Here is a 25,037-nt window from a genome sequence, read left to right as displayed (position 1 = left end):
TGGTTAATATCTTTTATTGAAAAACACTAGTTCTTTCTTTCTTTTTTTTTTTTTTTTGTTACACACACACATATCAGAACTTTTTCTACTTGAAATTAAAAAAGTCCGGCATCTCAACCGTTTTTGCACTTGCCAGCAACATAGGAGCTAACATGCCTATTGTCATTTCCTTGCAAAATTGTTCCACTTCAACCAGCAGCCTGTCTCCATCAATTCCAACACAGTCACCCCCAACCGTCTCCGAACACCATCCTTTATGCTCCTCGATGAAATCAGGTTCGATACATCTGTGAATCGGGGAATCATCTCGACAAGCATCACATCTTTCAGCCACATTTTCTGCACATCGCGATAAGTATCTTCCGTACCACTCCGCCACAGGTTTCTCATTTCTCTCCAAAGTAACTACTGCGTAATCCACACAGGGGCAGAGGTTGATCAGACTTTCCCACCCCCTCTTGGTGAGACACACACATAAATTATAGCCAACATTGGGAACTGCTTCCAAACTCACCACCTTATTTCCATGGAAAGTCCAAAAACGAACGTTAAAGTTCACACCTAGTTTTATAGAAGATGGACGTTTTACACTGTTATTCTCGAAATATCCATCGATAACCACTTGTACATTCATCAAAGTGTTCCACTCGTCTACGTTCAATACTGCACCCTGTTGGCCCGATTTACAGACACGTACAAACGTAGCAAACTCTTTAGACGGGTCCAGGCCAACCACAACCTGCTTCGATGCACTAAAATTGTAACATACCTCCAATAATCCCTGCCGAATAGGTTCACTTGCAGTCTTAACGTTCTCCGTATCTTCCTCTGTTTTAACGCCTTCCTCCCCTTCATTCTCCTCCGTTTGCTTGAAAAGTATCTTTCTCTTCACCTGCTTTCTGTCCTTTTCCTCTCCTTGGGGACGCTTCACTCCGCCTTTCTTTCCAACAAGTTTCATCGATGCAGAATTCATTGTCAATAAAACGCCAAAGACCAACTAACTCCGTCTGCGACTTGTAAAGAACTGATGCTCAGGCCACGTCTATTCCACCTCGCCAACTCCATTATCAACTACGTCACAGTCCAAACAAAACTTGCTGGAACCTGTATCGAAACTTGACGTCACTACGAAAGTTCATTGACACCGTGACCTCAAAACAGCTCATCGATACAGACATTGTAGCAACATGCATGCAACGTCATAATAAGGTCATGACCTCCTAGTCCAGTAAGGTTTACTTAGGTCATGAAACGCTACTCTAATCTTATCACTGATTTCGTCACACCTAGGTTTCAACATGCCCTCCAAGAGTACGCCACTCTTATCATATCGCTAAACAAACAAAACTGACCCCGCTTATCTTATCACTAAACAAACATTTTCACCCCAAGTGCCTGATCTCTACTTATACCGGTTCTCGTCCGATCACCGAAGTCAAGCAGTGTCGGGCTTGGTAAGTACTTGGATGGGTGACTGCCTGGGAACACCAGGTACTGTTGGCAACCTTTTTCTTTGTTTTGGTTAATAGTGAAATTTTTGTAATTTGAAACCAATCAATCATCCACAGTTTCTGCAGAATCACCTCTTTTATAGCTGTAAGCATATAATATATGTAAAAAATGTATATTAGTATATATGAATATCTGGGAAGCCGATGTTTTATTTAATTTCTTATCATGCTGGGTTGCAGGGTGCTGTCGTATTACATCCGGCCGCCATAATTGCGGTGGATAGCGGTGCCTGGATCCGCCGTGTCTCTCTCCGTAGGTCCGGCGTTGGTAGTTTTCGGCGAGAATACGAGTCTGCGTTATTATTGGGTGTATATTTTGTTCAAAACCCTTTCACTGCACTAAATTTGAATCTCTATCTTGTAGCTTTAATGTCAACACATGTCTCGAAGTTTGTTAGAGCACATTTTCTCACTATGATTACAATTAATTGTATCATTATTTGTAGTTCAAAAACGTATGTTTCTTCTACACATTCTTGGCATTGCCTACGAAACGTAAGATGTCCCGACTCGTCTCGAAAGCTAGACGGTGCCCTATATGTAACTTACCGAAAGTAGTGCATACGGACATACCGCGTTAAATATACCGGTTTTCGTCCCAAAACAGAAGTCAAGCAGCAACGGATCTGGTAAGTACTTGGATGGTTGACAGCCTGGGAGCACCATTTACTGTTAGCAACGTTTTTGCTTTTTTAATGGTGATAATGACTTTTTTGTAACTTGAAGTCAATGAATCACAAACATATTTTGCAGAATCGCTTCCCGAAGAGCCGGCGTTGGTAGCTTTTCTGCGAGGATACGTTCCTGCCATATTATTTGATGTATTTTTGTGCGTTTTTGTTTAAAATCTCAAACCTGCACAAAATTTCCTTCTATGTCTTTTAGCTTTTATGTTAACACATCTCTCGAAGGTTGTTAGAGCACATTTTCGCACTATGATTACAATGAAATGTATCATTATTTGTTGTACAAAAACCTATGTTTCTTCTACATATTCTTGGCATTGCCCACGAAACGTGAGATGTCCCGACTCGTCTCGAAAACTAGTAGGTGGCCTATATGTAACTTACCGAAAGCAGTGTCTTTCGCCAACGGACATACCGCGTTAAAATACCGGTTTTCGTCCCAAAACAGGAGTCAAGCAGCGACGGATTTGGTAAGTACTTGGATGGGTGACAGCCTGGGAGCACCAGGTACTGTTAGCAACCTTTGCTTTTTTAATGGTGATAATGAATTTTTTGTAACTTGAAGTCAATCAATCACAAATATTTTTTGCAGAATCGCTTCCCAAACAGCAGGCGTTGGTAGTTTTTTGGCGAGGATACGTTCCTGCCATATTTTTTTAATGTATTTTTGGGCGTTTCTGTTTAACATCCCAACCCTGCACAAAATTTCCTTCTCTGTCTTTTAGCTTTAATGTTAACACATCTCCCGAAGAGTGTTAAAGCAAATTTTCTCACTATGATTACAATCAAATGTATCAATATTTGGTGTAGTAACACTTACGTTTCATCTACACTTTCTTGGCAGTGCACACAAAACGGGACATAATACGTCTCGTCTCGAAAACTAGACGGTGGAGTATATATATCTTACTGAAAGCAGTACCTTTCGCCAACGGTCATACCGCGCTGAATATATCGGTTCTCGTCCGATCACCGAAGTCAAGCAGCGTCGAGCCTGGTAAGTACTTGGATGGGTGACCGCCTGGGAACGCCAGGTGCTGTTGGCAACCTTTTTTTTGTTTTGGTTGATAATGACCTTTTTGTAATTTGAAACCAATCAATCATCCACAGTTTCTGCAGAATTACCTCTTTTATAGCTGTAAGCAAATAATATATGTAAAAAATGTATATTAGTATATATGAAGTCCTCCTCCGTAGTCGAGCGGGTTAAGGCGTTCACTCGTCTTGAGATCGTTCGCTGTGGTACGGCGTAGGTTCGAATCCGGCTCTGGTCGGAATTTATTCGGCCTACGTATAGGGCCGGTGGCAACCCACCATCGTGAGGAAATTGGGGAGCTCCGAATGAGTGATCGTAATCCGGTCGAGACGACCTACTATAACGGCTGGGGATACGTCGGGCTGACCCCCCGACTATTCCAATACTGGTTGAAGATCTCCACGCTTAGAGGTGACGAGAGAAAGTGTGGGAGGGAGACCGGCAGTCGGTAGGTATGCCCAGGCCCTTCATGGGCTTTTGCGCAAAGGATTATTATTAGTATATATGAATATCTGGGAAGCCGATGTTTTTTTTTAGTTTCTTATCATGCTGGTTTGAAGGGTGCAGTCGTATTACAGCCGGCCGCCATAATTGCGGTGGATAGCGGTGTTCAAAACCCTTTCACTGCACTAAATTTGAATCCCTATCTTGTAGCTTTAATGTTAACACATGTCTCGAATTTTTTTAGGACACATTTTCTCACTATGATTACAATGAATTGTATCATTATTTGTAGTTCAAAAACGTATGTTTCTTCTACACATTCTTGGCATTGCCCACGAAACGTAGGATGCGCGACTAATCTCGAAAGCTAGACGGTGGCCTATATGTAACTTACCGAAAGTAGTGCACTTCGCCAACGGACATACCGCGTTAAATATACCGGTTTTCGTCCCAAAACAGAAGTCAAGCAGCGACGGATCTAGTAAGTACTTGGATGGTTGACAGCCTGAGAGCACCATTTACTGTTAGCAACATTTTGGCTTTTTCAATGGTGATAATGACTTTTTTGTAACTTGAAGTCAATGAATCACAAACATTTTTTGCAGAATCGCTTCCCGAAGAGACGGCGTTGGTAGTTTTTCTGCGAGGATACGTTCCTGCCATATTATTTGATGTATTTTTGTGCGTTTCTGTTTAAAATCCCAACCCTGCGCAAAATTTCCTTCTCTGTCTTTTAGCTTTAATGTTAACACATCACTCGAAAGTTGATAAAGCACATTTTCTCACTATGATTACAATGAAATGTATCATTAATAGTAACAATTATGTTTCATCTACACATTCTTGGCAGTCCACACAAAACGGGACATAATACGTCTCGTCTGGAAAACTAGACGGTGGAGTATATCTATCTTTCCGAAAGCAGTACCTTTCGCCAACGGTCATACCGCGCTGAATATACCGGTTCTCATCCGATCACCGAAGTCAAGCAGCGTCGGGCCTGGTAAGTACTTGGATGGTTGACTGCCTGGGAACACCAGGTAATGTTGGCAACTTTTTTTTTGTTTTGGTTGATAATGACCTTTTTGTAATTTGAAACCAATCAATCATCAACAGTTTCTGCAGAATCACCTCTCTTATAGCTATAAGCAATTAATATATGTAAAAAATGTATATTAGTATATATGTATATCTGGGAAGCCGATGTTTTTTTTTAGTATCTTATCATGCTGGTTTGAGGGGTGCAGTCGTATTACAGCCGGCCGCCATAATTGCGGTGGATAGCGGTGCCTGGATCCGCCGTGTCTCTCTCCGTAGGTCCGGCGTTGGTAGTTTTCGGCGAGAATACGAGTCTGCGTTATTATGGGGTGTATATTTTGTTCAAAACCCTTTCACTGCACTAAATTTGAATCCCTATCGAATGCTGTAGCTTTCGCCAACGGTCATACCGCGCTGAATATACCGGTTCTCGTCCGATCACCGAAGTCAAGCAGCTTCGGGCCTGGTAAGTACTTGGATGGGTGACCGCCTGGGAACACCATGTACTGTTGGCGACCTTTTTCTTAATGCTGATAATGATCTTTTTTGAAACTTGAAATCAATCAATCACCCACAGTTTTTGCAGAATCGCTCCCCGAAGAGCCGGCGATGGTAGTTTTTCTGCGAGGATACGTTCCTGCCATATTATCGTATGTATTTTATGTGCGATTTTTGTTTAAAAACCCAACCCTTCAAAAAATTTCCTTCTCTGTCTTTTAGCTTTAATGTTAACACATCTCTCGAAGGTTGTTAGAGCACATTTTCTCAATATGATTACAGTGAATTGTATCATTATTTGTACTACAAAAACGTATGTTTATTTTACAAATTCTTGGCATTGCCCACGAAACGTGAGATGTCCCGACTCGCCTCGAAAACTAGACGGTGGCCTATATGTAACTTACCGAAAGCAGTGTCTTTCGCCAACGGACATACCGCGTTAAATATACCGGTTTTCGTCCCAAAACAGAAGTCAAGCAGCGAAGGATCTGGTAAGTACTTGGATGGGTGACAGCCTGGGAGCACCAGGTACTGTTAGCAACCTTTTGCTTTTTTAATGGTGATAATGACTTTTTTTGTAACTTGAAGTTAATCAATCACAAATATTTTTTGCAGAATCGCTTCCCAAACAGCCGGCGTTGGTAGTTTTTCGGCGAGGATACGTTCCTGCCATATTATTTGATGTATTTTTGGGCGTTTCTGTTTAAAATCCCAACCCTGCGCAAAATTTCCTTCTCTGTCTTTTAGCTTTAATGTTAACACATCTCTCGAAAGTTGATAAAGCACATTTTCTCACTATGATTACAATGAAATGTATCATTATTAGTAACAATTATGTTTCATCTACACATTCTTGGCAGTCCACACTAAACGAGACATAACCCGTCTCGTCTCGAAAACTAGACGTTGGAGTATATCTATCTTACCGAGAGCAGTACCTTTCGCCAACGGTCATACCGCGATGAATATACTGGTTCTCGTCCGATCACCGAAGTCAAGCAGCGTCGGGCCTGGTAAGTACTTGGATTGGTGACTGCCCGGGAACACCAGGTACTGTCGGCAACCTTTTTCTTTGTTTTGGTTAATATTGACCTTTTTTGTAATTTGAAACCAATCAATCATCCACAGTTTCTGCAGAATCACCTCTTTCATAGCAGTCAGAAAATAATATATGTAAAAAATGTATATCAGTATATATGAATATCTTGGAAGCCGATGTTTTTTTTTTTAATTTCATATCACTCTGGGTTGCAGGGTGCTGCCGTATTACATCTGGCCGCCATAATTGCGGTGGATAGCGGTGCCTGGATCCGACGTGTCTCTCTCCGTAGGTCCTGCGTTGGTAGTTTTTGGCGAGAATACGAGTCTGCGTTATTATGGGGTGTATATTTTGTTCAAAACCCTTTCACTGCACTAAATTTGAATCTCTATCTTGTAGCTTTAATATTAACACATCTCTCGAAGTTTGTTAGAGTACATTTTCTCAGTATGATTACAATGAATTTTATCATTATTTGTAGTACAAAAACCTATGTTTCTTCTACACATTCTTGGCATTGCCCACGAAACATGAGATGTCCGACTCGTCTCGAAAACTAGAAGGTGGCCTATATGTAACTTACCGAAAGCAGTGTCTTTCGCCAACGGACATACCGCGTTAAATATACCGGTTTTCGTCCCAAAACAGAAGTCAAGAAGCGACGGATCTGGTAAGTACTTGGATGGGTGACAGCCTGGGAGCACCAGGTACTGTTAGCAACCTTTTGCTTTTTTAATGGTGATAATGACTTTTTTGTAACTTGAAGTTAATCAATCACAAATATTTTTTGCAGAATCGCTTCCCAAACAGCCGGCGTTGGTAGTTTTTCGGCGAGGATACGTTCCTGCCATATTATTTGATATATTTTTGGGCGTTTCTGTTTAGCATCCCAAACCTGCACAAAATTTCCTTCTCTGTCTTTTAGCTTTAATGTTAACACATCTCCGAAGAGTGTTAAAGCACATTTTCTCACTATGATTACAATCAAATGTATCAATATTTGGTGTAGTAACACTTACGTTTCATCTACACTTTCTTGGCAGTGCACACAAAACGGGACATAATACGTCTCGTCTCGAAAACTAGACGGTGGAGTATATCTATGTTACCGAAAGCAGTACCCCTCGCCAACGGTCATACCGCGCTGAATATACCGGTTCTCGTCCGATCACCGAATTCAAGCAGCGTCGGGCCTGGTAAGTACTTGGATGGGTGACTGCCTTTGAACACCAGGTACTGTTGGCAACCTTTTTTTTGTTTTGGTTGATAATGACCTTTTTGTAATTTGAAACCAATCAATCATCCACAGTTTCTGCAGAATCACCTCTTTTATAGCTGTAAGCAAATAATATATGTAAAAAATGAATATTAGTATATATGAATATCTGGGAAGCCGATGTTTTTTTTTTAGTTTCTTATCATGCTGGTTTGAAGGGTGCAGTCGTATTATAGCCGGCCGCCATAATTGCGGTGGATAGCGGTGCCTGGATCCGCCGTGTCTCTCTCCGTAGGTCCGGCGTTGGTAGTTTTCGGCGAGAATATGAGTCTGCGTTATTATTATGTGTATATTTTGTTCAAAACCCTTTCACTGCACTAAATTTTAATCTCTATCTTGTAGCTTTAATGTTAACACATCTCTCGAAGTTCGTTAGAGCACATTTCCTCACTATGATTACAATGAATTGTATCATTATTTGTAGTACAAAAACGTATGTTTCTTCAACAAATTCTTGGCATTGCCCACGAAACGTAGGATGTATCGACTCGTCTCGAAAGCTAGAAGGTGGCATATATGTAACTTACCGAAAGCAGTGCATTTCGCCAGCGGACATACCGCGTTAAATATACCGATTTTCGTCCCAAAAAAGAAACCAAGCAGCGACGGATCTGGAAAGTACTTGGATGGGTGACAGCCAGGGAGCACCAGGTACTGTTAGCAACCTTTTTGCTTTTGTAATGGTGATAATGACCTTTTTTGTAACTTGAAGTCAATAAATCACAAACATTTCTTGCAGAATCGCTTCCCGAAGAGCCGGCGTTGGTAGTTTTTGTGCGAGGATACGTTCCTGAAATATTATTTGATGTATTTTTGGGCGTTTCTGTTTAAAATCCCAACCCTGCTTAAAATTTCCTTCTCTGTCTTTTAGCTTTTATGTTAACACATCTCTCGAAGGTTGTTAAAGCACATTTTCTCACTATGATTAAAATGAAATGTATCATTAATAGTAACAATTATGTTTCATCTACACATTCTTGGCAGTGCACACTAAACGAGACATAACCCGTCTCGTCTCGAAAACTAGACGGTGGAGTATATCTATCTCACCGAAAGCAGTACCTTTCGCCAACGGTCATACCGCTCTGAATATACCGGTTCTCGTCCGATCACCGAAGTCAAGCAGTGTCGGGCCTGGTAAGTACTTGGATGGGTGACTGCCTGGGAACACCAGGTACTGTTGGCAACCTTTATCTTTCTTTTGGTTAATAGTGACATTTTTGTAATTTGAAACCAATCAATCATCCACAGTTTCTGCAGAATCACATCTTTTATATCTGCAATCATATAATATATGATTAGTATATATGAATATCTGGGAAGCCGATGTTTTATTTAATTTCTTATCATGCTGGGTTGCAGGGTGCTGTCGTATTACATCCCGCCGCCATAATTGCGGTGGATAGCGGTGCCTGGATCCGCCGTGACTCTCTCCGTAGGCCCGGCGTTGGTAGTTTTCGGCGAGAATATGAGTCTGTGTTATTATTATGTGTATATTTTGTTCAAAACCCTTTCACTGCACTAAATTTTAATCTCTATCTTGTAGCTTTAATGTTAACACATCTCTCGAAGTTCGTTAGAGCACATTTCCTCACTATGATTACAATGAATTGTATCATTATTTGTAGTACAAAAAAGTATGTTTATTCTACACATTCTTGGCATTGTCCACGAAACGTGTGATGTCCCGACTCGTCTCGAAAACCAGAAGGTGGAATATATCTATCTTACCGAAAGCAGCATTTCTCGCCAACGGTCATACCTCGTTGAATATACCGGTTCTCGTCCTATCACCGAAGTCAAGCAGCGTCGGGCCTTGTAAGTACTTGGATTGGTGACCTCCTGGGAACACCAGGTACTGTTGACAACCTTTTTGCTTTTTTAATGGTGATAATGACTTTTTTGTAACTTGAAGTCAATGAATCACAAACATTTTTTGCAGAATCGCTTCCCGAGGAGCCGGCGTTGGTAGCTTTTCTGCGAGGATATGTTCCTGCCCTATTATTTGATGTATTTTTGGGCGTTTTTTGTTTAAAAACCAAACACTTCACAAAATTTCCTTCTCTGTCTTTTAGCTTTAATGTTAACACATCTCTCGAAGGTTGTTAAAGCACATTTTCTCACTATGATTACAATGAAATGTATCATTCTTTTATGTAGTAACAATTATGTTTCACCTACACATTCTTGGCAGTGCACACAAAATGAGACATAACCCGTCTCGTCTCGAAAACTAGACGGTGGAGTATATCTATCTTACCGAATGCAGTACCTTTCGCCAACGGTCATACCGCGCTGAATATACCGGTTCTCGTCCGATCACCGAAGTCAAGCAGCGTCGGGACTAGTAAGTACTTGGATGGGTGACCGCCTGGAAACACCAGGTACTGTTTTGCAACCTTTTCTTTAATGCTGATAATGACCTTTTTTGAAACTTGAAGTCAATCAATCACCCACAGTTTTTGATAAATCGCTCCCCGAAGAGCCGACGTTGGTAGTTTTTCTGCGAGGATACCTTCCTGCCATATTATGTGATGTATTTTATGTGCGTTTTTTGTTTAAAAACAAAACACTTCACAAAATTTCCTTCTCTGTCTTTTAGCTTTAATGTTATGACATCTCTCGAAGGTTGTTAAAGCACATTTTCTCACTATGATTACAATGAAATGTATCATTAATAGTAACAATTATCTTTCACCTACACATTCTTGGCAGTCCACACTAAACGAGACATAACCCGTCTCGTCTCGAAAACTAGACGTTGGAGTATATCTATCTTACCGAGAGCAGTACCTTTCGCCAACGGTCATACCGCGCTGAATATACCGGTTCTCGTCCGATCACCGAAGTCAAGCAGCGTCGCCTGGTAAGTACTTGGATGGGTGACTGCCTGGGAACACCAGGTACTGTTGGCAACCTTTTTCTTTGTTTTGGTTAATAGTGACTTTTTGTAATTTGAAACCAATCAATCATCCACAGTTTCTGCAGAATCACCTCTTTCATAGCAGTCAGAAAATAATATATGTAAAAAATGTATATTAGTATATATGAATATCTGGGAAGCCGATGTTTTTTTTAATTTCGTATCATTCTGGGTTGCAGGGTGCTGTCGTATTACATCTGGCCGCCATAATTGCGGTGGATAGCGGTGCCTGGATCCGCCTTGTCTCTCTCCGTTGGTCCTGCGTTGGTAGTTTTCGGCGAGAATACAAGTCTGCGTTATTATGGGGTGTATGTTTTGTTCAAAACCCTTTCACTGCACTAAATTTGAATCTCTATCTTGTAGCTTTAATGTTAACAGATCTCTCGAAGTTTGTTAGAGCACATTTTCTCACTATGATTGCAATGAATTGTATCATTATTTGTAGTACAAAAACGTATGTTTATTCTACACATTCTTGGCATTGCCCACGAAACGTGTGATGTCCCGACTCGTTTCGAAAACCAGAAGGTGGGTTATATCTATCTTACCGAAAGCAGCATTTCTCGCCAACTGTCATACCTCGTTGAATATACCGGTTCTCGTCCGATCACCGAAGTCAAGCAGCGTCGAGCCCGGTAAGTACTTGGATTGGTGACCTCCTGGGAACACCAGGTACTGTTGGCAACCTTTTTGCTTTTTTAATGGTGATAATGACTTTTTTGTAACTTGAAGTCAATGAATCACAAACATTTTTTGCAGAATCGCTTCCCGAAGAGCCGGCGTTGGTAGTTTTTCGGCGAGGATACGTTCCTGCCATATTATTTGATGTATTTTTGGGCGTTTCTGTTTAACATCCCAACCCTGCACAAAATTTCCCTCTCTGTCTTTTAGCTTTAATGTTAACACATCTCTCGAAGAGTGTTAAAGCACATTTTCTCACTATGATTACAATCAAATGTATCAATATTTGGTGTAGTAACACTTACGTTTCATCTACACTTTCTTGGCAGTGCACACAAAACGGGACATAATACGTCTCGTCTCGAAAACTAGCCGGTGGAGTATATCTATCTTACTGAAAGCAGTACCTTTCGCCAACGGTCATACCGCGCTTAATATACCGGTTCTCGTCCGATCACCGAAGTCAAGCAGCGTCGAGCCTGGTAAGTACTTGGATGGGTGACCGCCTGGGAACACCAGGTACTGTTTTGCAACCTTTTCTTTAATGCTGATAATGACCTTTTTTGAAACTTGAAGTCAATCAATCACCCACAGTTTTTGATAAATCGCTCCCCGAAGAGCCGACGTTGGTAGTTTTTCTGCGAGGATACCTTCCTGCCATATTATGTGATGTATTTTATGTGCGTTTTTTGTTTAAAAACCAAACACTTCACAAAATTTCCTTCTCTGTCTTTTAGCTTTAATGTTAACACATCTCTCGAAGGTTGTTAAAGCACATTTTCTCACTATGATTACAATGAAATGTATCATTAATAGTAACAAATATGTTTCATCTACACATTCTTGGCAGTCCACACTAAACGAGACATAACCCGTCTCGTCTCGAAAACTAGACGGTGGAGTATATCTATCTTACCGATAGCAGTACCTTTCGCCAACGGTCATACCGCGCTGAATATACCGGTTCTCGTCCGATCACCGAAGTCAAGCAGTGTCGGGCCTGGTAAGTACTTGGATGGGTGACTGCCTGGGAACACCAGGTACTGTTGGCAACCTTTTTTTTGTTTTGGTTGATAGTGACCTTTTTGTAATTTGAAACCAATCAATCATCCACAGTTTCTGCAGAATCACCTCTTATATAGCTGTAAGCAAATAATATATGTAAAAAATGTATATTAGTATATATGAATATCTGGGAAGCCGATGTTTTTTTTAGTTTCTTATCATGCTGGTTTGAAGGGTGCTGTCGTATTACAGCCGGCCGCCATAATTGCGGTGGATAGCGGTGCCTGGATCCGCCGTGTCTCTCTCCGTAGGTCCGGCGTTGGGAGTTTTCGGAGAGAATACGAGTCTGCGTTATTATGGGGTGTATATTTTGTTCAAAACCCTTTCACTGCACTAAAGTTGAATCCCTATCTTGTAGCTTTAATGTTAAGACATCTCTCGAAGTTTGTTAGAGCACATTTTCTCACTATGATTACAATGAATTGTATCATTATTTTAGTACAAAAACGTATGTTTCTTCAACACATTCTTGGCATTGCCCACGAAACGTAGGATGTCCCGACTCGTCTCGAAAGCTAGAAGGTGGCCTATATGTAACTTACCGAAAGCAGTGCATTTCGCCAGCGGACATACCGCGTTAAATATACCTGTTTTCGTCAGAAAACAGAAACCAAGCAGCGACGGATCTGGAAAGTACTTGGATTGGTGACAGCCTGGGAGCACCAGGTACTGTTAGCAACAATTTTGCTTTTGTAATGGTGATAATGACCTTTTTTGTAACTTGAAGTCAATAAATCACAAACATTTCTTGCAGAATCGCTTCCCGAAGAGCCGGCGTTTGTAGTTTTTGTGCGAGGATACGTTCCTGAAATATTATTTGATGTATTTTTGGGCGTTTCTGTTTAAAATCCTAACCCTGCACAAAATTTCCTTCTCTGTCTTTTAGCTTTAATGTTAACACATCTCTCGAAGGTTGTTAAAGCACATTTTCTCACTATGATTACAATGAAATGTATCATTAATAGTAACAATTATATTCCATCTACACATTCTTGGCAGTGCACACTAAACGAGACATAACCCGTCTCGTCTCGAAAACTAGACGGTGGAGTATATCTATCTTACCGAAAGCAGTACCTTTCGCCAACGGTCATACCGCGCTGAATATCCCGGTTCTCGTCCGATCACCGAAGTCAAGCAGTGTCGGGCCTGGTAAGTACTTGGATGGGTGACTGCCTGGGAACACCAGGTACTGTTGGCAACCTTTTTCTTTGTTTTGGTTAATAGTGACATTTTTGTAATTTGAAACCAATCAATCATCCACAGTTTCTGCAGAATCACCTCTTTTATAGCTGTAAGCATATAATATATGTAAAAAATGTATATTAGTATATATGAATATCTGGGAAGCCGATGTTTTATTTAATTTCTTATCATGCTGGGTTGCAGGGTGCTGTCGTATTACATCCGGCCGCCATAATTGCGGTGGATAGCTGTGCCTGGATCCGCCGTGTCTCTCTCCGTAGGTCCGGCGTTGGTAGTTTTCGGCGAGAATACGAGTCTGCGTTATTATTGGGTGTATATTTTGTTCAAAACCCTTTCACTGCACTAAATTTGAATCTCTATCTTGTAGCTTTAATGTTAACACATGTCTCGAAGTTTGTTAGAGCACATTTTCTCACTATGATTACAATGAATTGTATCATTATTTGTAGTTCAAAAACGTATGTTTCTTCTACACATTCTTGGCATTGCCCACGAAACGTAGGATGTCCCGACTCGTCTCGAAAGCTAGACGGTGCCCTATATGTAACTTACCGAAAGTAGTGCATACGGACATACCGCGTTAAATATACCTGTTTTCGTCCCAAAACAGAAGTCAAGCAGCGACGGATCTGGTAAGTACTTGGATGGTTGACAGCCTGGGAGCACCATTTACTGTTAGCAACGTTTTTGCTTTTTTAATGGTGATAATGACTTTTTTGTAACTTGAAGTCAATCAATCACAAACATATTTTGCAGAATCCCTTCCCGAAGAGCCGGCGTTGGTAGCTTTTCTGCGAGGATACGTTCCTGCCATATTATTTGATGTATTTTTGTGCGTTTTTGTTTAAAATCTCAACCCTGCACAAAATTTCCTTCTCTGTCTTTTAGCTTTTATGTTAACACATCTCTCGAAGGTTGTTAGAGCACATTTTCTCACTATGATTACAATGAAATGTATCATTATTTTGTGTAGTAACAATTATGTTTTATCTACACATTCTTGGCAGTGCACACAAAATGAGACATAACCCGTCTCGTCGCGAAAACTAGACGGTGGAGTATATCTATTTTACCGAATGCAGTACCTTTCGCCAACGGTCATACCGCGCTGAATATACCGGTTCTCGTCCGATCACCGAAGTCAAGCAGCGTCGGGCCTGGTAAGTACTTGGATGGGTGACCGCCTGGGAACACCAGGTACTGTTGGCAACCTTTTCTTTAATGCTGATAATGACCATCTTTGAAACTTGAAGTCAATCAATCACCCACAGTTTTTGAGGAATCCTTCCCCGAAGAGCCGACGTTGGTAGTTTTTCTGCGAGGATACCTTCCTGCCATATTATTTGATGTATTTTATGTGCGGTTTTTGTTAAAAAACCAAACACTTCACAAAATTTCCTTCTCTGTCTTTTAGCTTTAATGTTAACACATCTCTCGAAGGTTGTTAAAGCACATTTTCTCACTATGATTACAATGAAATGTATCATTATTTGTTGTACAAGAACCTATGTTTCTTCAACACATTCTTGGCATTGCCCACGAAACGTAGGATGTCCCGACTCGTCTCGAAAGCTAGAAGGTGGCCTATATGTAACTTACCGAAAGCAGTGCATTTCGCCAACGGACATACAGCGTTAAATATACTGGTTTTCGTCAAAAAACAGAAACCAAGCAGCGACGGATCTGGAAAGTAGTTGGATGGGTGACAGCCTGGGAGCACCAGGTACTGTAAGCAACCTTTTTGCTTTTTTAATGGTGATAATGACCTTTTTTGTAACTTGAAGTCAATAAATCACAAACATTTCTTGCAGAATGGCTTCCCGAAGAGCCGGCGTTGGTAGTTTTTGTGCGAGGATACGTTCCTGAAATATTATTTGATGTATTTTTGGGCGTTTCTGTTTAAAATCCTAACCCTGCACAAAATTTCCTTCTCTGTCTTCTAGCTTTAATGTTAACACATCTCTCGAAGGTTGTTAAAGCACATTTTCTCACTATGATTACAATGAAATGTATCATTAATAGTAACAATTATGTTTCATCTACACATTCTGGGCAGTGCACACTACACGAGACATAACCAGTCTCGTCTCGAAAACTAGACGGTGGAGTATATCTATCTTACCGAAAGCAGTACCTTTCGCCAACGGTCATACCGCGCTGAATATACCGGTTCTCGTCCGATCACCGAAGTCAAGCAGTGTCGGGCCTGGTAAGTACTTGGATGGGTGACTGCCTGGGAACACCAGGTACTGTTGGCAACCTTTTTCTTTGTCTTGGTTAATAGTGACATTTTTGTAATTTGAAACCAATCAATCATCCACAGTTTCTGCAGAATCACCTCTTTTATAGCTGTAAGCATATAATATATGTAAAAAATGTATATTAGTATATATGAATATCTGGGAAGCCGATGTTTTATTTAATTTCTTATCATGCTGGGTTGCAGGGTGCTGTCGTATTACATCCGGCCGCCATAATTGCAGTTGATAGCTGTGCCTGGATCCGCCGTGTCTCTCTCCGTAGTTCCGGCGTTGGTAGTTTTCGGCGAGAATACGAGTCTGCGTTATTATTGGGTGTATATTTTGTTCAAAACCCTTTCACTGCACTAAATTTGAATCTCTATCTTGTAGCTTTAATGTTAACACATGTCTCGAAGCTTGTTAGAGCACATTTTCTCACTATGATTACAATGAATTGTATCATTATTTGTAGTTCAAAAACGTATGTTTCTTCTACACCTTCTTGGCATTGCTCACGAAACGTAGGATGTCCCGACTCGTCTCGAAAGCTAGAAGTTTGCCTATATGTAACTTACCGAAAGTAGTGCATTTCGCCAACGGACATACCGCGTTAAATATACCGGTTCTCGTCGGATCACCGTAGTCAAGCAGCGTCGGGCCTGGTAAGTACTTGGATTGGTGACCTCCTGGGAACACCAGGTACTGTTGGCAACCTTTTTGCTTTTTTAATGGTGATAATGACTTTTTTGTAACTTGAAATCAATGAATCACAAACATTTTTTGCAGAATCGCTTCCCGAAGAGCCGGCGTTGGTAGCTTTTCTGCGAGGATACGTTCCTGCCATATTATTTGATGTATTTTTGTGCGTTTTTGTTTAAAATCTCAACCCTGCACAAAATTTCCTTCTCTGTCTTTTAGCTTTTATGTTAACACATCTCTCGAAGGTTGTTAGAGCACATTTTCTCACTATGATTACAATGAAATGTATCATTATTTTGTGTAGTAACAATTATGTTTTATCTACACATTCTTGGCAGTGCACACAAAATGAGACATAACCCGTCTCGTCGCGAAAACTAGACGGTGGAGAATATCTATTTTACTGAATGCAGTACCTTTCGCCAACGGTCATACCGCGCTGAATATACCGGTTCTCGTCCGATCACCGAAGTCAAGCAGCGTCGGGCCTGGTAAGTACTTGGATGGGTGACCGCCTGGGAACACCAGGTACTGTTGGCAACCTTTTCTTTAATGCTGATAATGACCATCTTTGAAACTTGAAGTCAATCAATCACCCACAGTTTTTGAGGAATCGTTCCCCGAAGAGCCGACGTTGGTAGTTTTTCTGCGAGGATACCTTCCTGCCATATTATTTGATGTATTTTATGTGCGTTTTTTGTTTAAAAACCAAACACTTCACAAAATTTCCTTCTCTGTCTTTTAGCTTTAATGTTAACACATCTCTCGAAGGTTGTTAAAGCACATTTTCTCACTATGATTACAATGAAATGTATCATTATTTGTTGTACAAGAACCTATGTTTCTTCTACATATTCTTGGCATTGCCCACGAAACGTATGATGTCCCGACTCTTCTCGGAAACTAGAAGGTGGCCTATATGTAACTTACCGAAAGCAGTGTCTTTCGCCAACGAACATACCGCGTTAAATATACCAGTTTTCGTCCCAAAACAGAAGTCAAGAAGCGACGGATCTGGAAAGTACTTGGATGGGTGACAGCCTGGGAGTACCAGGTACTGTTAGCAACCTTTTTGCTTTTTTAATGGTGATAATGACTTTTTTGTAACTTGAAGTCAATCAATCACAAATATTTTTTGCAGAATCGCTTCCCAAAGAGCCGGCGTTGTAGTTTTTCGGCGAGGATACGTTCCTCCCATATTATGTGATGTATTTTTGGGCGTTTCTGTTTAAAATCCCAACCCTGCGCAAAATTTCCTTCTCTGTCTCTTAGCTTTAATGTTAACACATCTCTCGAAAGTTGATAAAGCACATTTTCTCACTATGATTACAATGAAATGTATCATTAATAGTAACAATTATGTTTCATCTACACATTCTTGGCAGTCCACACAAAACGGGACATAATACGTCTCGTCTCGAAAACTAGACGGTGGAGTATATCTATCTTACCGAAAGCAGTACCTTTCGCTAACGGTCATACCGCGCTGAATATACCGGTTCTCATCCGATCACCGAAGTCAAGCAGCGTCGGGCCTGGTAAGTACTTGGATGGTTGACTGCCTGGGAACACCAGGTACTGTTGGCAACCTTTTTTTTGTTTTGGTTGATAATGAACTTTTTGTAATTTGAAACCAATCAATCATCCACAGCTTCTGCAGAATCACCTCTCTTATAGCTGTAAGCAAATAATATATGTAAAAAATGTATATTAGTATATATGAATATCTGGGAAGCCGATGTTTTTTTTTAGTTTCTTATCATGCTGGTTTGAAGGGTGCTGTCGTATTACAGCCGGCCGCCATAATTGCGGTGGATAGCGGTGCCTGGATCCGCCGTGTCTCTCTCCGTAGGTCCGGCGTTGGTAGTTTTCGGCGAGAATACGAGTCTGCGTTATTATGTGGTGTATATTTTGTTCAAAACCCTTTCACTGCACTAATTTTGAATCCCTATCGTGTAGCTTTAATGTTAGCACATCTCTCGAAATTTGTTAGAGAACATTTTCTCACTATGATTTTAATGAATTGTATCATTATTTTAGTACAAAAACGTATGTTCCTTCAACACATTCTTGGCACTGCCCACGAAACGTAGGATGTCCCGACTCGTCTCGAAAGCTAGAAGGTGGCCTATATGTAACTTACCGAAAGCAGTGCATTTCCCCAGCGGACATACCGCGTTAAATATACCGGTTTTCGTCCCAAAAAAGAAACCAAGCAGCGACGGATCTGGAAAGTACTAGGATGGGTGACAGCCAGGGAGCACCAAGTACTGTTAGCAACCTTTTTGTTTTTGTAATGGTGATAATGACCTTTTTTGTAACTTGAAGTCAATAAATCACAAACATTTCTTGCAGAATCGCTTCCCGAAGAGCCGGCGTTGGTAGTTTTTGTGCGAGGATACGTTCCTGAAATATTATTTGATGTATTTTTAGGCGTTTCTGTTTAAAATCCCAACCCTGCTTAAAATTTCCTTCTCTGTCTTTTAGCTTTAATGTTAACACATCTCTCGAAGGTTGTTAAAGCACATTTTCTCACTATGATTACAATGAAATGTATCATTAATAGTAACAATTATGTTTCATCTACACATTCTTGGCAGTCCACACAAAACGGGACATAATACGTCTCGTCTCGAAAACTAGACGGTGGAGTATATCTATCTTACTGAAAGCAGTACCTTTCGCCAACGGTCATACCGCGCTGAATATACAGGTTCTCGTCCGATCACCGAAGTCAAGCAGTGTCGGGCCTGGTAAGTACTTGGATGGGTGACTGCCTGGGAACACCAGGTACTGTTGGCAACCTTTTTCTTTGTTTTGGTTAATAGTGACATTTTTGTAATTTGAAACCAATCAATCATCCACAGTTTCTGCAGAATCACCTCTTTTATAGCTGTAAGCATATAATATATGTAAAAAATATATATTAGTATATATGAATATCTGGGAAGCCGATGTTTTATTTAATTTCTTATCATGCTGGGTTGCAGGGTGCTGTCGTATTACATCCGGCCGCCATAATTGCGGTGGATAGCTGTGCCTGGATCCGCCGTGTCTCTCTCCGTAGGTCCGGCGTTGGTAGTTTTCGGCGAGAATACGAGTCTGCGTTATTATTGGGTGTATATTTTGTTCAAAACCCTTTCACTGCACTAAATTTGAATCTCTATCTTGTAGCTTTAATGTTAACACATGTCTCGAAGTTTGTTAGAGCACATTTTCTCACTATGATTACAATGAATTGTATCATTATTTGTAGTTCAAAAACGTATGTTTCTTCTACACATTCTTGGCATTGCCCACGAAACGTAGGATGTCCCGACTCGTCTCGAAAGCTAGACGGTGCCCTATATGTAACTTACCGAAAGTAGTGCATACGGACATACCGCGTTAAATATACCTGTTTTCGTCCCAAAACAGAAGTCAAGCAGCGACGGATCTGGTAAGTACTTGGAAGGTTGACAGCCTGGGAGCACCATTTACTGTTAGCAACGTTTTTGCTTTTTTAATGGTGATAATGACTTTTTTGTAACTTGAAGTCAATCAATCACAAACATATTTTGCAGAATCCCTTCCCGAAGAGCCGGCGTTGGTAGCTTTTCTGCGAGGATACGTTCCTGCCATATTATTTGATGTATTTTTGTGCGTTTTTGTTTAAAATCTCAAACCTGCAAAAAATTTCCTTCTCTGTGTTTTAGCTTTTATGTTAACACATCTCTCGAAGGTTGTTAGAGCACATTTTCTCACTATGATTACAATGAAATGTATCATTATTTTGTGTAGTAACAATTATATTTCATCTACACATTCTTGGCATTGCACACAAAATGAGACATAACCCGTCTCGTCTCGAAAACTAGACGGTGGAGTATATCTATCTTACCGAATGCAGTACCTTTCGCCAACGTTCATACCGCGCTGAATATACCGGTTCTCGTCCGATCACCGAAGTCAAGCAGCGTCGGGCCTGGTAAGTACTTGGATGGGTGACCGCCTGGGAACACCAGGTACTGTTGGCAACCTTTTCTTTAATGCTGATAATGACCATTTTTGAAACTTGAAGTCAATCAATCACCCACAGTTTTTGAGGAATCGGTCCCCAAAGAGCCGACGTTGGTAGTTTTTCTGCGAGGATACCTTCCTGCCATATTATTTGATGTATTTTATGTGCGTTTTTTGTTTAAAAACCAAACACTTCACAAAATTTCCTTCTCTGTCTTTTAGCTTTAATGTTAACACATCTCTGGAAGGTTGTTAAAGCACATTTTCTCACTATGATTACAATGAAATGTATCATTATTTGTTGTACAAAAACCTATGTTTCTTCTACATATTCTTGGCATTGCCCACGAAACGTGAGATGTCCCGACTCGTCTCGAAAACTAGAAGGTGGCCTATATGTAACTTACCGAAAGCAGTGTCTTTCGCCAACGGACATACCGCGTTAAATATACCGGTTTTCGTCCCAAAACAGAAGTAAAGCAGCGACGGATTTGGTAAGTACTTGGATGGGTGACAGCCTGGGAGCACCAGGTACTGTTAGCAACCTTTGCTTTTTTAATGGTGATAATGACTTTTTTGTAACTTGAAGTCAATCAATCACAAATATTTTTTGCAGAATCGCTTCCCAAACAGCAGGCGTTGGTAGTTTTTCTGCGAGGATACGTTCCTGCCATATTTTTTGAAGTATTTTTGGGCGTTTCTGTTTAACATCCCAACCCTGCACAAAATTTCCTTCTCTGTCTTTTAGCTTTAATGTTAACACATCTCTCGAAAAGTGTTAAAGCACATTTTCTCACTATGATTACAATCAAATGTATCAATATTTCGTGTAGTAACACTTACGTTTCATCTACACTTTCTTGGCAGTGCACACAAAACGGGACATAATACGTCTCGTCTCGAAAACTAGACGGTGGAGTATATATATCTTACTGAAAGCAGTACCTGTCGCCAACGGTCATACCGCGCTGAATATATCGGTTCTCGTCCGATCACCGAAGTCAAGCAGCGTCGAGCCTGGTAAGTACTTGGATGGGTGACCGCCTGGGAACGCCAGGTGCTGTTGGCAACCTTTTTTTTTGTTTTGGTTGATAATGACCTTTTTGTAATTTGAAACCGATCAATCATCCACAGTTTCTGCAGAATCACCTCTTTTATAGCTATAAGCAAATAATATATGTAAAAAATGTATATTAATATATATGAAGTCCTCCTCCGTAGTCGAGCGGGTTAAGGCGTTCACTCGTCTTGAGATCGTTCGCTGTGGGACGGCGTAGGTTCGAATCCGGCTCTGGTCGGAATTTATTCGGCCTACGTATAGGGCCGGTGGCAACCCACCATCGTAAGGAAATTGGGGAGCTCCGAATGAGTGATAGTAATCCGGTAGAGACGACCTACTATAACGGCTGGGGATACGTCGGGCTGACCCCCCGACTATTCCAATACTGGTTGAAGATCTCCACGTTTAGAGGTGACGAGAGAAAGTGTGGGAGGGAGACCGGCAGTCCGTAGGTATGCCCAGGCCCTTCATGGGCTGTTGCGCAAAGGATTATTATTAGTATATATGAATATCTGGGAAGCCGATGTTTTTTTTTAGTTTTTTATCATGCTGGTTTGAAGGGTGCAGTCGTATTACAGCCGGCCGCCATAATTGCGGTGGATAGCGGTGCCTGGATCCGCCGTGTCTCTCTCCGTAGGTCCGGCGTTGGGAGTTTTCGGCGAGAATACGAGTCTGCGTTATTATGGGGTGTATATTTTGTTCAAAACCCTTTCACTGCACTAAATTTGAATCCCTATCTTGTAGCTTTAATGTTAACACATCTCTCGAAGTTTGTTAGAGCACATTTTCTCACTATGATTACAATGAATTGTATCATTATTTTAGTACAAAAACGTATGTTTCTTCAACACATTCTTGGCATTGCCCACGAAACGTAGGATGTCCCGACTCGTCTCGAAAGCTAGAAGGTGGCCTATATGTAACTTACCGAAAGCAGTGCATTTCGCCAGCGGACATACCGCGTTAAATATACCGGTTTTCGTCAAAAAACAGAAACCAAGCAGCGACGGATCTGGAAAGTACTTGGATTGGTGACAGCCTGGGAGCACCAGGTACTGTTAGCAACCTTTTTGCTTTTGTAATGGTGATAATGACCTTTTTAGTAACTTGAAGTCAATAAATCACAAATATTTCTTTCAGAATCGCTTCCCGAAGAGCCGGCGTTGGTAGTTTTTGTGCGAGGATACGTTCCTGAAATATTATTTGATGTATTTTTGGGCGTTTCTGTTTAAAATCCTAACCCTGCACAAAATTTCCTTCTCTGTCTTTTAGCTTTAATGTTAACACATCTCTCGAAGGTTGTTAAAGCACATTTTCTCACTATGATTACAATGAAATGTATCATTAATAGTAACAATTATGTTTCAACTACACATTCTTGGCAGTGCACACTAAACGAGACATAACCCGTCTCGTCTCGAAAACTAGACGGTGGAGTATATCTATCTTACCGAAAGCAGTACCTTTCGCCAACGGTCATACCGCGCTGAATATACCGGTTCTCGTCCGATCACCGAAGTCAAGCAGTGTCGGGCCTGGTAAGTACTTGGATGGGTGACTGCCTGGGAACACCAGGTACTGTTGGCAACCTTTTTCTTTGTTTTGGTTAATAGTGACATTTTTGTAATTTCAAACCAATCAATCATCCACAGTTTCTGCAGAATCACCTCTTTTATAGCTGTAAGCATATAATATATGTAAAAAATGTATATTAGTATATATGAATATCTGGGAAGCCGATGTTTTATTTAATTTCTTATCATGCTGGGTTGCAGGGTGCTGTCGTATTACATCCGGCCGCCATAATTGCGGTGGATAGCTGTGCCTGGATCCGCCGTGTCTCTCTCCGTAGGTCCGGCGTTGGTAGTTTTCGGCGAGAATACGAGTCTGCGTTATTATGGGGTGTATATTTTGTTCAAAACCCTTTCACTGCACTAAATTTGAATCTCTATCTTGTAGCTTTAATGTTAACACATGTCTCGAAGTTTGTTAGAGCACATTTTCTCACTATGATTACAATGAATTGTATCATTATTTGTAGTTCAAAAACGTATGTTTCTTCTACACATTCTTGGCATTGCCCACGAAACGTACGATGTCCTGACTCGTCTCGAAAGCTAGACGGTGCCCTATATGTAACTTACCGAAAGTAGTGCATACGGACATACCGCGTTAAATATACCGGTTTTCGTCCCAAAACAGAAGTCAAGCAGCGACGGATCTGGTAATTACTTGGATGGTTGACAGCCTGGGAGCACCAATTACTGTTAGCAACGTTTTTGCTTTTTTAATGGTGATAATGACTTTTTTGTAACTTGAAGTCAATGAATCACAAACATATTTTGCAGAATCGCTTCCCGAAGAGCCGGCGTTGGTAGCTTTTCGGCGAGGATACCTTCCTGCCATATTATTTGATGTATTTTTGGGCGTTTCTGTTTAACATCCCAACCCTGCACAAAATTTCCTTCTCTGTCTTTTAGCTTTAATGTTAACACATCTCTCGAAGAGTGTTAAAGCACATTTTCTCACTATGATTACAATCAAATGTATCTATATTTTGTGTAGTAACAATTATATTTCATCTACACATTCTTGGCATTGCACACAAAATGAGACATAACCCGTCTCGTCTCGAAAACTAGACGGTGGAGTATATCTATCTTACCGAATGCAGTACCTTTCGCCAACGGTCATACCGCGCTGAATATACCGGTTCTCGTCCGATCACCGAAGTCAAGCAGCGTCGGGAATGGTAAGTACTTGGATGGGTGACCGCCTGGGAACACCAGGTACTGTTGGCAACCATTTCTTTAATGCTGATAATGACCATTTTTGAAACTTGAAGTCAATCAATCACCCACAGTTTTTGAGGAATCGCTCCCCGAAGAGCCGACGTTGGTAGTTTTTCTGCGAGGATAGCTTCCTGCCATATTATTTGATGCATTTTATGTGCGTTTTTTGTTTAAAAACCAAACACTTCACAAAATTTCCTTCTCTGTCTTTTAGCTTTAATGTTAACACATCTCTGGAAGGTTGTTAAAGCACATTTTCGCACTATGATTACAATGAAATGTATCATTATTTGTTGTACAAAAACCTATGTTTCTTCTACATATTCTTGGCATTCCCCACGAAACGTGAGATGTCCCGACTCTTCTCGAAAACTAGAAGGTGGCATATATGTAACTTACCGAAAGCAGTGTCTTTCGCCAACGGACATACCGCGTTAAATATACCGGTTTTCGTCCCAAAACAGAAATCAAGCAGCGACGGATTTGGTAAGTACTTGGATGGGTGACAGCCTGGGAGCACCAGGTACTGTTAGCAACCTTTGCTTTTTTAATGGTGATAATGACTTTTTTGTAACTTGAAGTCAATCAATCACAAATATTTTTTGCAGAATCTCTTCCCAAACAGCAGGCGTTGGTAGTTTTTCGGCGAGGATTCGTTCCTGCCATATTTTTTGATGTATTTTTGGGCGTTTCTGTTTAAAATCCTAACCCTGCACAAAATTTCCTTCTCTGTCTTCTAGCTTTAATGTTAACACATCTCTCGAAGGTTGTTAAAGCACATTTTCTCACTATGATTACAATGAAATGTATCATTAATAGTAACAATTATGTTTCATCTACA

General features: G+C 40.9%; 16 non-coding genes and 8 pseudogenes across 16 annotated transcripts; all 24 read left to right on the top strand.

The window, feature by feature from the left end:
* Positions 1–3,124: 3,124 nt before the first annotated feature.
* LOC145995579 (5S ribosomal RNA) lies at positions 3,125–3,243 on the top strand. Its single transcript, XR_014442625.1, has one exon. It is a non-coding gene; the product is annotated as a 5S ribosomal RNA (ribosomal RNA).
* Positions 3,244–4,610: 1,367 nt separating this feature from the next.
* LOC145995553 (5S ribosomal RNA) lies at positions 4,611–4,729 on the top strand. Its single transcript, XR_014442600.1, has one exon. It is a non-coding gene; the product is annotated as a 5S ribosomal RNA (ribosomal RNA).
* A 382-nt stretch (positions 4,730–5,111) lies between these two features.
* On the top strand, positions 5,112–5,230 carry LOC145995589 (5S ribosomal RNA). Its single transcript, XR_014442635.1, has one exon. It is a non-coding gene; the product is annotated as a 5S ribosomal RNA (ribosomal RNA).
* A 929-nt stretch (positions 5,231–6,159) lies between these two features.
* Positions 6,160–6,278, top strand: LOC145995693 (5S ribosomal RNA; annotated as a pseudogene).
* Positions 6,279–7,381: 1,103 nt separating this feature from the next.
* LOC145995614 (5S ribosomal RNA) lies at positions 7,382–7,500 on the top strand. Its single transcript, XR_014442660.1, has one exon. It is a non-coding gene; the product is annotated as a 5S ribosomal RNA (ribosomal RNA).
* Positions 7,501–8,598: 1,098 nt separating this feature from the next.
* LOC145995471 (5S ribosomal RNA) lies at positions 8,599–8,717 on the top strand. The gene has a single exon (XR_014442522.1). It is a non-coding gene; the product is annotated as a 5S ribosomal RNA (ribosomal RNA).
* A 562-nt stretch (positions 8,718–9,279) lies between these two features.
* Positions 9,280–9,398, top strand: LOC145995788 (5S ribosomal RNA; annotated as a pseudogene).
* Positions 9,399–9,808: 410 nt separating this feature from the next.
* On the top strand, positions 9,809–9,927 carry LOC145995769 (5S ribosomal RNA; annotated as a pseudogene).
* A 402-nt stretch (positions 9,928–10,329) lies between these two features.
* On the top strand, positions 10,330–10,446 carry LOC145995715 (5S ribosomal RNA; annotated as a pseudogene).
* Positions 10,447–11,019: 573 nt separating this feature from the next.
* Positions 11,020–11,138, top strand: LOC145995708 (5S ribosomal RNA; annotated as a pseudogene).
* A 409-nt stretch (positions 11,139–11,547) lies between these two features.
* LOC145995688 (5S ribosomal RNA) lies at positions 11,548–11,666 on the top strand (annotated as a pseudogene).
* A 402-nt stretch (positions 11,667–12,068) lies between these two features.
* On the top strand, positions 12,069–12,187 carry LOC145995448 (5S ribosomal RNA). The gene has a single exon (XR_014442500.1). It is a non-coding gene; the product is annotated as a 5S ribosomal RNA (ribosomal RNA).
* Positions 12,188–12,759: 572 nt separating this feature from the next.
* On the top strand, positions 12,760–12,878 carry LOC145995817 (5S ribosomal RNA; annotated as a pseudogene).
* A 404-nt stretch (positions 12,879–13,282) lies between these two features.
* LOC145995522 (5S ribosomal RNA) lies at positions 13,283–13,401 on the top strand. The gene has a single exon (XR_014442570.1). It is a non-coding gene; the product is annotated as a 5S ribosomal RNA (ribosomal RNA).
* Positions 13,402–14,496: 1,095 nt separating this feature from the next.
* On the top strand, positions 14,497–14,615 carry LOC145995457 (5S ribosomal RNA). Its single transcript, XR_014442509.1, has one exon. It is a non-coding gene; the product is annotated as a 5S ribosomal RNA (ribosomal RNA).
* Positions 14,616–15,545: 930 nt separating this feature from the next.
* LOC145995447 (5S ribosomal RNA) lies at positions 15,546–15,664 on the top strand. Its single transcript, XR_014442499.1, has one exon. It is a non-coding gene; the product is annotated as a 5S ribosomal RNA (ribosomal RNA).
* Positions 15,665–16,238: 574 nt separating this feature from the next.
* LOC145995744 (5S ribosomal RNA) lies at positions 16,239–16,357 on the top strand (annotated as a pseudogene).
* A 409-nt stretch (positions 16,358–16,766) lies between these two features.
* LOC145995446 (5S ribosomal RNA) lies at positions 16,767–16,885 on the top strand. The gene has a single exon (XR_014442498.1). It is a non-coding gene; the product is annotated as a 5S ribosomal RNA (ribosomal RNA).
* Positions 16,886–17,813: 928 nt separating this feature from the next.
* On the top strand, positions 17,814–17,932 carry LOC145995483 (5S ribosomal RNA). The gene has a single exon (XR_014442534.1). It is a non-coding gene; the product is annotated as a 5S ribosomal RNA (ribosomal RNA).
* A 1,096-nt stretch (positions 17,933–19,028) lies between these two features.
* LOC145995549 (5S ribosomal RNA) lies at positions 19,029–19,147 on the top strand. Its single transcript, XR_014442596.1, has one exon. It is a non-coding gene; the product is annotated as a 5S ribosomal RNA (ribosomal RNA).
* Positions 19,148–20,242: 1,095 nt separating this feature from the next.
* On the top strand, positions 20,243–20,361 carry LOC145995396 (5S ribosomal RNA). Its single transcript, XR_014442452.1, has one exon. It is a non-coding gene; the product is annotated as a 5S ribosomal RNA (ribosomal RNA).
* Positions 20,362–21,294: 933 nt separating this feature from the next.
* On the top strand, positions 21,295–21,413 carry LOC145995578 (5S ribosomal RNA). The gene has a single exon (XR_014442624.1). It is a non-coding gene; the product is annotated as a 5S ribosomal RNA (ribosomal RNA).
* Positions 21,414–22,872: 1,459 nt separating this feature from the next.
* On the top strand, positions 22,873–22,991 carry LOC145995445 (5S ribosomal RNA). Its single transcript, XR_014442497.1, has one exon. It is a non-coding gene; the product is annotated as a 5S ribosomal RNA (ribosomal RNA).
* A 1,095-nt stretch (positions 22,992–24,086) lies between these two features.
* On the top strand, positions 24,087–24,205 carry LOC145995627 (5S ribosomal RNA). Its single transcript, XR_014442672.1, has one exon. It is a non-coding gene; the product is annotated as a 5S ribosomal RNA (ribosomal RNA).
* Positions 24,206–25,037: the final 832 nt, after the last annotated feature.

Source organism: Lepisma saccharinum, chromosome 11 (assembly GCF_977018435.1).
Source record: "Lepisma saccharinum chromosome 11, izLepSacc3.1, whole genome shotgun sequence".
In the NCBI taxonomy this organism is placed as follows: Eukaryota; Metazoa; Arthropoda; class Insecta; order Zygentoma; family Lepismatidae; genus Lepisma; species Lepisma saccharinum.
This window is presented reverse-complemented; position numbering and strand designations above follow the sequence as displayed.